The following is a 12,925-nucleotide window of genomic DNA, read 5'->3' as shown; positions in this document are numbered from 1 at the left end:
TCTTCAATGAAATAGATGTGAACAAAAAGTATAATACATTTCTGAATGAATTTATGTCTATCTTTGAAGCCACATTACCACCCCCCCCAAAAAAAAAAGAAAAAAAAATTACAGTCATGTAAGCACTGTCAATAAGTCATGGGTTCACTGCAGGAATAAAAACACCCTGCAGAACACAGAGGATATTATTCCCTCAGAACTTGTAATGATTTAAAACTACAAACTTTACTGTAGCATTCTGTTAAGGTACGATTCATTGGCTTTTCTACAGAAAGCTATCAGTAATAGACCCCCTCAATTATCCTTACCTCATGTTACAGTAAAAGCGATTGAAGGAATTATTACCTCATTAACAAATTAAAAGTCTGTTGGTGTGGAAAATATTTCCAGTAAAAAAGTGAAATATTGCTATAAATATGTAAGTCTAGAGTTAGGCAACATTTTTAAACATCTCTGCAAGAAGGAATAGTCCCCGACAAGCTAAAACTAACTGTAGTGATACCACTCTTTAAAAAAACGTGAGAAAAACAATGTTACAAACTATCACCCAATCTCTCTCTTAGCCATCGTTTCAAAAATTCTTGAAAAACACATGCACAGATTGATTGTCAATCATCTTAGCTTCAACAATATCCTAAACAAGTGTCAGTTTGGATCTTGTGCTGGTCTTTCTACAGAACAAGCAGTATTCTGTTTCACCAACCAAGTTCTGGAAGCCATGAACAAAAAAATGTCCCCAGTAGGTATTTTTTGTGACCTCTCAAAAGCTTTGGTTGTGTAAACCATCTAATCCTTTTGAAAAAGGCAGAATATTATGGTTTGGGTGGTACCGTTCATTCTTAGCTCTAATCCTACCTTAAAGTACTGTAAGCAGACTGTAATGTTGAATGGCTCATCCAGAGAACCTGCCTCATTTGAGTGGGGCTCAGTGAGTTGTGGTGTGCCACAAGGCTCTGTTTTGGGTCCACTGTTAGTTATCACCTTCATTAATGATCTCCCACTTTGTTCTGATACAGACAGTAAATTTACTCTTTTTGCAGATGACACTACAATTCTAATTGGCGATTTCACAGAAAACAAACTTGAATAAACTATGAATAAAGTTTTCAGTGATATTGTAAACTGGTTTTCTTGAAATAGTCTCACACTCAACACAAATAAAACACCTTATATGGGCTTCCATACTCCACAAAGATATCTGGAAGATATTAACATTAAGTGCACAGATCAAGAAATACAAAAAGCTGAGGTTACAAAATTCCTGGGTGCTTATATAGACAGCAAATGTAACTGGTCAGGACACATTCTTCATGTTTGTAAAACACTTAGCTCGGCAATATTTGCACTATGGGTTATTGCTTCAGTGGCTGAAGTAGACACTATTAAGGCTTCATACTTCAGTTATTTCCATTCATTAATGTCATATGCTATTATATTCTGGGGGGACCAACCTCTCGCAAAGAAAATTTTCACTGCACAAAAAAAAAAAAAAAAAAAAAAAAAAGCCATTAGAATAAGTGGTGTCCATCACAGGCACTCTTGCAGGAACTTGTTTCGAAAGATGGAGATCCTTACCACCTCCTCACAATATATCTTTTCCTTGTGGACCTTTGTCTGTAAAAACTCTTTTATCTACAAACATAACAGCCAATTTCATGACTACAACACAAGGACCAATAACAGTCTGCACATTGAACTGAAAAGCCTCACTGTGGTAGAAAAAGGAGCTTATTACTCCAGCATTAAGCTGTTTAATGCTCTCCCACCACACATCAAATGACTTCAGAAAAAATTGCCATTATTCAAACATACTTTCAAGGAGTACCTGCTTGAGAAATCTTTTTATACAGTTGATGAATATGTGAAAGAAAATGTATATAATCACTAAATTTGTAATTAATAAATTAATTATAATTAATTTCATTTTGAGTACTATCATAGGCATATGACAATTGTTTATTGGTATTCCTGTATTTCCTTGGAATATTTAGATTATCTTGAAAAATGTTCTGTTAACTGAACGTGCTGTTGTTTAGCTGATATCTTATTTACATTGTATCTTTTATTTGTTGTTGTTGTTGTTGTGGGTTCCAGTCCTGAGACTGGTTTGATGCAGCTCTCCATGCTACTCTATCCTGTGCAAGCTTCTTCATCTCCCAGTACGTACTGCAGCCTACTTCCTTCTGAATCTGCTTAGTGTATTCATCTATTGGTCTCCCTCTACGATTTTTAACCTCCACGCTGCCCTCCAATACTAAATTGGTGATCCCTTGATGCCTCAGAACATGTCGTACCAACTGATCCCTTCTTCTAGTCAAGTTGCGCCACAAGCTCCTCGTCTCCCCAATCCTATTCCGTATCTCCTCATTAGTTATATGATCTACCCATCTAATCTTCAGCTTTCTTCTGTAGCACCACATTTCGAAAGCTTTTATTCTCTTCTTGTCCAAACTATTTATCATCCATGTTTCACTTCCATACATGGCTACACTCCTTACAAATACTTTCATAAAAGACTTCCTGACACTTAAATCTATACTCGATGTTAACAAATTTCTCTTCTTCAGAAACGCTTTCCTTGCCATTTCCAGTCTACATTTTATATCATCTCTACTTCGACCATCATGAGTTATTTTGCTCCCCAAATATCAAAACTCCTTTACTACTTTAAGTGTCTCATATCCCAATTTAATTCCCTCAGCATCACCCAACTTAATTCGACTACATTCCATTATCCTCGTTTTGCTTTTGTTGATGTTCATCTTATATCCTCCATTCAAGACACTGTCCATTCCATTCAACTCCTCTTCCAAGTCTTTTGCTGTCTCTGACAGAATTACAATGTCATCGGCGAACCTTAAAGTTTTTATTTCTTCTCCATGGATTTTAATACCTACTCTGAATTTTTCTTTTCTTTCCTTTACTGCTTGCTCAATATACAGATTGAACATCAGGGAGAGGCTACAACCCTGTCTCACTCCTTTCCCAACCACTGCTTCCCTTTCATGTCCCTTGACTCTTATAACTGCCACCTGGTTTCTGTACAAATTGTAAATAGCCTTTAGCTCCCTGTATTTTACCCTGCCACCTTCAGAATTTGAAAGAGAATATTCCAGTCAACATTGTCAAAAGCTTTCTGTAAGTTAACAAATGCTAGAAATGTAGGTTTGCCTTTTCTTAATCTAGCTTCTAAAATAAGTTGTAGGGTCAGGTATTGCCTCATGTGTTCCCATATTTCTACAGAATCCAAACTGATCTTCCCCGAGGTCAGCTTCTACCAGTTTTTCCATTCGTTTGTAAAGAATTCGCGATAGTATTTTGCAGCCATGACTTATTAAACTTTTATTTATGTAAGATATATTTCAACTGTGTACAATCTGACACATTCCATATCATAAACATATTACTCATCCTTAACATGTGAAACACAATTTTCTGTTAATTGATTGTGGTGTTGTTTAGTTGATTTTTATTTACATTGTATCTTTTTATTGTATTTATACAAGTTCTGTTTGAACTATGTAGAATCTGACACATTCCATATCCTTGCAATTCACTCACTACCGGGATCTATGGAACAGAAAATGAAATAAATAAATAATAAGGTAAAACTTAACCACAAATTTCACAGTTCTTGAAGAATAATCAGGTAAGTATGGAGCAGGCACTGTCACTGTTTCTACACATGGCCTAATTGTTTAACACTTGTTCCACAGTTAATTTGAAGCATTGTTGTTGTTCTAACCAGCACATGTCACTCATCTGAAACTCGGCCATGGACTGACTGTCTTGTGACCAAAAATCGGGCCCTTATACATCATCACAATAATAGGTACTGACACTACATATTGTTTAAAGTTAAATTTACAGAAGTTACAATTGAAACTTAACTCACTCACGTAACTGAATACATCAAAAAATTGGTTCTTTTTAGCAGTTTCTTCTGCTATGAGGCGAAATTATTTGTTTAAATTGTGAAATTAACAAATATAGTTATGTAAACAATACTTTTGGCAAAACTGTTAATTACTTAGGAATTAATGAATGGCTGGCTGTGCTAACACATTTCTGAATAGAGCCAAATAGATAGTTTAAGATTACTAGCATTTCATCTTCCATATGTTTACAATTATTACAGAATGTATATTTGTTTATATGTCAACAACAGAATTTAGGTTATGAAACAGTTACTGATTTCTCCCTATAATGAAAGATACTAACTAGAAGTAATAAAAAAAAATTAGAAAATCGAATACATACATAGAACTAAGCACAAAATTAGATCTGGTGTTAAATCCTTTATAAATGAGGGCCAACCTTTCTCTTTTATGAAAACACAGATTATATTCACATATATTATTGGTAAATTGTAAAAAGTGCAAAACGAATTTAAGGAGGCAGATGGCAAAACGAGAGGGGAATTAAAGTTATCCTTTGCTTCATCACATACTCTATGCTTCAAAATCATGTCTTCTACTAGGAACTGTCAATATCCAGAGCTTTATGTGTCAGCACAGCTTAGCTTTGGCAGTTGGCACCTCTTTGGTGACTGTATAGTAGGTGAAGTAGTCATTGTAGACTATTACCCATCACTTCCCCTTGTCAACTTCGGAAATGTTCCCAAGAGGTCAGTAACAATCCAGGAATGATATTGTTGCAAGCAGAAATGAAATCAGATGCTCCGGAGGTAAGTGTGGCACATGCTTCTGTCATTCACATTTGCAACAGTACCTCACAGTGTCTAAGAGATTGGTAGAGGCCTGGCCAATAATACCTGCATCTGATATTATGTCTAGAGTCTTCATGAATCCTTAGTGACCAGATGTTGAATCACCATGGAAATAATTCAGGATCTGCATCTACATCTGTATTCTACAAACCACTGTGAGGTTCATACCAGAGGGTATGTCCCATTGCACCAGTTAGTAGGGTCTCTTCCTGTCCCATTCATGCATGGACTGTGAGAAGCATAACTGTTTGAATGCCTCTGTGCGTGCAGTAATTATTATAATCTTGTCTTCACGATCCGGGTTTGAACAGTATGTAGGGGACTGTAGTATATTCCTAGAGCAATCATTTAAAGCCATTTCTTGAACTTCGTTGATAGACTTTTTCAGGATGATTTACGTCTGTCTTTAAGAATCTTCCAGTTCAGTTCCTTCAGTATCTCTGTAATACTCTTCTGTAGATTAAACAAACCTGTGACCATTCTTGCTGCCCTTCTCTGTATATGCTCAATATCTCCTGTTAGGCCTATCTGGTATGCTTCTCCCACACTAGAGCAATATTTGAGAACCAGTTGCACGAGTGATGTGTGAACAATCTCTCCCCTGTATTCTACCGATAAACCCAAGTCTACCACCTGCTTTACCCATGACAGAGCCTATGTGATCATTCCATTTCATATCCCTACAAAGTGTATTTGTATGAGGTGGCAGATTTCAACAGTGACTCATTGATATTATAGTCACAGAAAAATACATTTTTTTTCATTTTGTAAAATGTAAAATTTTACATTTATGCACATTTAAAGCAAGTTGCCAGTCTCTCCGCCACTTTGAAACCTTATTGAGATCTGACTGAATATTTATGCATCTTCTTCCAGATAGTACTTGATTATAGATAACTGCATCATCTGCAAAAAGCCTGATTTTACTATTAATATTGTCTACAAGGTCATTAATATACAACATGAACAGCAAGGGTCCCAACACACTTCCCTGAGACACATCCTAAATTACTTCTACATCTGACAATGACTCTCCATACAAGATAAAATGCTGTGTCCTTCCTACCAAAATGTCCTCGATCCAGTCACAAATGTCACTTGATACCGTATATGATCGTACTTTCAACAGTAAGTGTCAAATGCTTTTTGGAAATCAAGAAATATAGCATCTACACAATTGCCTTGATCCAAAGCTTTCAGTATGTCATGAGAGAAAAGTACGAGCTAGGTTTCACTTGATCGATGTTTTTGAAAATTATGTTGGTTGGCACTGAGGAGGTCATTCTGTTCAAGGTATCTCATTATGATTGGGCATAGCTGGCCTTTGAGGACCTGGGATGGTGAGCAACCATTTCTACTTCACTGAGTCATAGTTCCTGTTATAGAATGTTCTGTTTATTAATTGGATTTCACCTTTGATCAGTTACTTCTCTTTCAACACTTCTATGGTTTTTGGTAACGTCATTTAATGCAACAATGAGTGAGGTTTCATCCATGGTGCTGTGCTCTACCAAAAGATTTCTCAAAAGATAGTCGGTGTCCTTGTGCTTTTGTAAACCACTATGACATTGTATTCCTGAAGCCTCAGTGTCCATCATCCCAGTGGAACCCACAGATCCTTCAGACTAACCAGTCGACATAGAACATGGTGGTGTGCCACAATGATGAATGGTTTGCCAAAATAAGTATTGCTGGAACTTGTTGATAGCCCAAACAACTGTGAGGTGCCCTTTCTCACTTGTACAGTCATTAATCTTGGACTCGGAGAGTACTCTGGAAGCGTGAGCTATCACCTTTATAGAAACTTCCTGAATTTGAACTTTAACTGCACCTACCCCTTAAGTGTTAGTGTCAGTGTGAAGTTTTGTCTTGGCATTCTCATCATATAGTGCTAGGACTGGAAATTTTAGTGTCTCCTCAACAACAGGGAAAGGTCTTTTTTGCACCTAGTTCCAGAAAAATTTGGTGTCTCCCTGCAGTAATTCTTGCGAGGGATGTGCCTTGACACAGACATGCTTTATGAATCACTGGTAATACACACACAATATGAGAAATCTTTTCACATCATGAATGTGGAAGTGAGTTGGAAGATCTGTGACCATTATTATTTTCTCTGGATTGGGCAGATCAATCAAGGTTAACTAGAGGCTGCAAGATTTTTATTTCCTGGGCAATGAAGAGGTACTTTATCAGATTCAGGCCAAAGTCTGAGGTTTGAACAAACTTTAACACAGTTGTTACAAGACTTAGGTGTTCTTCAAATGTCTAAACATGAATATCATCCTGCTAGCAAAGACATTTTGTTCACTTAAGGCTGTCCATACGGTGGCCAGAGCATTGCATAGTCCACAAGGTGTAACTTTGAATTCATATGTAGAAACAATCAGGTGTTGTGAAGGTGGTCTTTTCCCAGTCAGCCTCATCAATCTTGATTTGCTGGTAACCTACCTGCATGTTCATAGTTGAGAAATTCTTGGTTCTTTTCAAGCAGTCTAGGGAAGCATCAATGTGCAGCACTGGGAAGACATATTCTTTATTGACGCAGAACTTCCTCTTGAATTATGCATCTTTGAACTGGTGATACCCTATATGGGTGGTGGCTAATTGATGGATGATCCTCAGTTCTGATATGGTATTTTACCATGGACCACTTGGTACACCTTTTCCCCACTATGGATTTGAAAGCATCTGAAAGTTGTTGCAGAATGGCTAACAGTCACCAATGTTTTTCGTTGGTCAGGCCAGATCCTATTTGCAGTTTGATAGTAGATTCCTCCACCAAGTTGTCCGTAGTTGTAGCTGACCATGATTCATGATGGCACTGAGCTGCCTGTCATGAACTGGTTTGGCTGTTCCTATACATGTACCTTTAGGAATGAGTTGTGGCTGCTTGTGACAGTTTATGATCCAAACTTTTCCTTGAGCATTTGCATTGCTTATGATTGTCACAGGTAAGTAGATTTATTTTGTGAGCCTGAGTAACTTTTTGCAATCACCAAAGCGTTGCAGTTTAACAAAGCATCATGACTGACAACTGGAACTCATCTCATTGGTGACAGTGGGGTAACATCACCTTCACTGGCAAGCAACCAACAAGAGCAATTCTTTGTTATGTGTGCTTCTTGGAATAACTTTGTCAGTCTGGAGCTCTCATCTTTGACTGCTCATGATGCCTGCCAGGAGTTCCAACTGAGAATAAAATTTTGCCTACATTATGTTAAAATAATATAATTGAAGGGCTATATTTGTCATTGATAGTTATTATTGCAGTACATGTTCTTGTTGGCTGGATGTATTTCCCTATTTGCGACCTTCAAAACCATCACTTTTTCACCACAGAACAGTCTTCTTCAGCATGCGATGTTAAGCATTTGGCATTATAAAAAAGAAGCCCCTGGATTGACTAGCTTTTGGGCAGATTGGGCTTCGATGAGGTTTTCTGACATTATGTTAAATGTCGTTTACAAAGGATTTTTATCTGTGGCCACCTCATTTTCATAGATGGTCTCCTTGCTTTGTTTTCCTGAATTTGGCAGCTGCGCAAGGAGCCAGGAAATGGCAAACTATAATCGGTTGCAGTTGACAGGTATCAATAGGACTGTTGTGATGGTTAATATCTAGCAGTGTAATGGTCATTGAAGACTCTTTTTTTTTTTTTCTCTTGGAGCATACAATATATTCAGACGTCCACAGTTGAAGCATACCAATGTGTTGTCCTCCAATCTGTGCTTCTGCGGAGTGTTATACTTAACAGAGGAGTTGGTTGTACCTGTGTTCATAAGATGCTGGTTTGTTGTTTGACTACAGTTGTGTAAATCTGAGTTGGCCAAGTCCATTCTTCATGGCGCCTTCAACTGGTGGCAGGGATTGGTGCAAAACATCCATACACCTCTCCTTCAACATTCTCACTTACCACCTGACATACAGGGTCAACATTCATGGCTGCTATCTCCTGTGTACTTGGTCTGACATTTCTGGCTGCCACAAAGTGCTGTATATCTTCTATTACTATCTAGTGTATGAGAGATGTGAAATCACGGTGGCGTATGAGAGATGTGAAATCATGGTGGTCTTCCACAACTTCCATAAGGACCAGATTCAGGAACTGGTCACACCTCTTTTGCCCTACTCTCTTTCTGTTGCATTTCCTCATTACACTGACTCTACTTCATGAACTCCTCTGTTGTTGCGAAATCCTTTAACAGAGAGCTTGGTTCATGTCTTTTGTGACTCCTTGCACCAAATGTGAGATTTTGTCAGCTTCTGTCACAATCGGGTTCACAATGTGGCATAAGGCCAAAACACTCTGTATGTCATTTCACTCTGATGTTGGGCCCTGTTCTTTCACTAAATGGACTTGCTGCTGATTGTCACTAAATGTTTTCTTCAGTTCAGCCTGGAATTTGTCCCAGCAATCGAACTTCTCCTTGCCCAGATCCAGCAAAAACACAACTATGTGCATTTCATCTCAAGCACAATCAGGCAATCTTAATATCAGATGATAAGGGATACAATTACTAAATACAACCCATCTAAAATACCTGGTAATCACACTTGACCATAATTTGACATACAAACAGCATTATGAGAATAGAAGAATTAATTACAGACATAACACATGATAAATATGAAATAATATATATATTCTGGTAATTGGGTTTGACCTAATGACCCACAGCATGCCAGCTATCAGTGTCTACCACTACTCCATGTTACATAGAGCTCAACTCATGGCAATATTTTTACCGGAATCCTTCCCTAGTGAACTAAATGGGAGCCTACTATTTGATCACATGCAACTGTGTATTTGCCTACAGCACCCTGAAGGTTACTCGTACCTTCAGAATGACAACACATAATCCACTCCCAAATTTTGTATGATGACTTAAGAAGCACTTCATGGAACAAGCATACCTATGTGATCCCTCCCAGGAATACAGGATGACATGGTGCTGCACAGTATCAAGAATTTGTATGAATATACCAACAGTAAAGTCAAAAAAGGAGAAGGAACTTTATTTTAATAGGTTGTTGCGGTGGAGAGAGCATAAACCCTGTTGTCTATTGGCTCTTGTGCTATGTGCCATGACCGGTGGTCACCGTCGAATGAGAAGTTGGCTGCTGTTTACCAAATGCTGGACTTCCGCTGCATGGTGGCAGTTACTCACCAGTAGTGCTTGCACTCGTGTTGACAGTGTGTTCTATTGGGCTCTGATTGCTGGCAGCCAAGATGGGACACGCCTGAGTCCATCCTCCCTATTCATTTTATTAGGGTGTTTAAGTATTTCAATGGCCTCTCTGAGTTTGCATTTCACCATAACCGGCTGCTTGGCCAACACACAGGCTTCGCTGAATTTTATTTCTTTTCCGCAGTTTTGCTGATGTTCTGCCACTGCAGATTTGCTGTGTTGCCCTAGACGAAGATAGCGCTCATGTTTCTGAATGCGCGTTGCTATCGGCCTGCCAATCTCTCCGATTTATGCTTCTCCACATTCACATTCCACCTTGTACATGCCTGCAGTCTGTAATGCATCCACATTGTCCTTAGTTGAGCCTAGCACCAATTGGTTCCTGTGACCACTATAGAAGATGGACTGCATCCCAGCCCAATGAAGGTGTTTGCCTATTTGATCAGTAACATTTTTCACATCAGGTAAGTGCACTGTTGGCTGCAGTTTGTCTATTTCTTGCTTATCTTTCTTGCTTGTGTTCATAGACAAGGCTGTGCGGATCAACTTATGGCTGTAGCAATTGGCTAGAAACGTTATGTGTAGCCTTTTAAGCTCAGGTGGTACGTTTTGAGCATCACTTAGGCGCTGCGCAAGGATTGCCAAAGAACGGATGACCGAGTTCTTCTGCACTGGGTGGTGGTAGGATTGGGCGTGCAGATACCTGTCTGTATGTGTAGGCTTGCGATATACTCTGTGCCCCGTTCTGTATGCTTTGACGTCTAAAAAATGTAATTACACCATTCTTCTCTACTTCAAGCATGAACTGTATCTTCCCATGCATGTTTCTCACATAGTCATGAAACTTGTGTAGGTCCATTTCACCTTGAGGCCATATAGCAAAGGTGTCATCCACGTATCTGAAACAGCAACATGGGCGTAAAGGAGCTGAACCAAGGGCCGTTGCTTCAAAGGCTTCCATGAACGTCGGCTGCCAACAGAGATAGGGAAGACTCCATTACTACGCCGTCTGTCTGCTCGTAGTATTTTCCTTGCCATTTAAAGTACATTGAAGTCAGGCACAACTTAACCAGGTCACATATGTCTGGCGGGACATGCTCCTGAAGAACGTGGATAGTTTCATCTACTGGCACATTCATAAATAGTGACTTCACGTCAAAGCTGACCATGATGTCCATAGATAAAATGGTTTCTCCCTTTAGGCATTCTATAAAGTGCGTTGAGTTCTTCACATAAGAATCCGTCTTGCCCACTAGTCTTCTTAATTTGCAGGCTAGATACTTTGCCAAATTGTAAGTAGGCGAATTGATCCCATTCACTATTGGCCTCAAAGAATAACTTTCCTTTGTATTTCTGGAACATCATAAATTCTAGGAGAGATTAGTACTCTGGGAATAAGACCCTTGTCTGTGTCAGCGTCAATTCTCGAGTCCTTAATCAAGGCCTGCGTCTTTCAAATTATCTTCGGCATAGCATCCGCCCTTAGTTATTTGTAGATGGGATCATTTAATAATTCTTTCACCTTGTCTTCGTACTGAAGGGTGTCTAAGATGACAGTAGCATAGCCTTTGTCTGCTGTTAATACCACAATTTGGTCATTGCTCTTCAGTTCCTTGATAGCTGCCCTTTCCTCTCGGCTAAGGTTGTGTTTCGGTGACATGGCATGTAGTAGAACTCGAACGTTTTCCCGCCTAATTTTCTCAGCTTCTATCGCAGATGTGTGCCGGAATGCTGTTTCCAAAGATTTGATAATTTCTTCCGTGGGAATCCACTCAGGTGTGATGGCAAAATTTACTCCTTTAGCAAGTGCTTCTGTGGCTCCCTAAAGGGAGAAACAATTTTACCTACAGACATCAAGGTCAGCTTTGACGTGAAGTCACTATTTATGAACGTGCCAGTAGATGAAACTATCCATATCCTTCAGGTGCATGTCCCGCCAGACATATGTGACCTGGTTGAGTTGTGCCTGACTTCAATGTACTTTAAATGGCAAGGAAAATACCATGAGCAGACAGACGGTGTAGCAATGGGGTCTTCCCTATCTCCGCTGGCAGCTGACTTATTCATGGAAGCCTTTGAAGCAACGGCCCTTGGTTCAGCTGCTTTAAGCCCACGTTGCTGGTTCAGATACGTGGACAACACGTTCGCTATATGGCCTCATGGTGAAACAGAGCTATACAAGTTTCACAAATATTCGAACAACATGAATGGGAAGATACAGTTCACGCTCAAAGTAGAGAAGAATGGTGCAATTCCATTTCTAGACGTCGAAGTATACAGAACAACAGAGGGCACACTGGGGCACAGAGTATATCGCAAGCCCACACATACAGGCAGATATCTGCACGCGCAATCTTACCACCACCCAGCGCAGAAGAACTCGGTCTTCCATTCTGTGGCAATCCATGTGCAGCACCTAAGTGATCCTCAAAACATAGCACCTGAGGTTAAAAGGCTATGCACGTTTCTAGCCAATGACTACAGCCATAAGTTGACCCACACAGCTTTGTCGATGAACACAAGCAGTGTGCTTACCTTATGTGAAAAATGGTACTGATCGAATAGGTAAACACCTATACTGGGTTGGAGTGAAGCCTGTCTTCTATAGTTGTTGCAGGATCCAGGATGCGCTAGGCACCACTAAGGACAATTACACACTGCAGGCGAGTACAAGGTGGAATGCGATTGTGGAGAGGCATACATCGGCGAGACTGGCAGGCCAGTAGCAAAGCGCATTCGGGAACACAAGCACTATCACGGTGTGAACGTGGACAAGGAAAACAAATTCCCAGATTTCCTGGTTAAGAATACATTTTCTCCTGGGTGAAAAAAAGACTTTACTGTGTTAAGTGACAGTATATTTACCCTTATTAATTTTTTGAATAGTTATGGTTTTATACACGGGCGTAGTATTTCCCAGCACTTTAGAAAACGAAACTCAGGGAAAATAACACGTTTGGGAAGATCTTTGATGTGCAGCAACATGTACGCTGCGTATTTTCGTATT

The sequence above is a fragment of the Schistocerca piceifrons genome, chromosome 4 (assembly GCF_021461385.2).
Source record: "Schistocerca piceifrons isolate TAMUIC-IGC-003096 chromosome 4, iqSchPice1.1, whole genome shotgun sequence".
Taxonomy (NCBI): Eukaryota; Metazoa; Arthropoda; class Insecta; order Orthoptera; family Acrididae; genus Schistocerca; species Schistocerca piceifrons.
The sequence above is the reverse complement of the archived record's forward strand: the minus strand, read 5'-3'. Positions refer to the sequence as shown.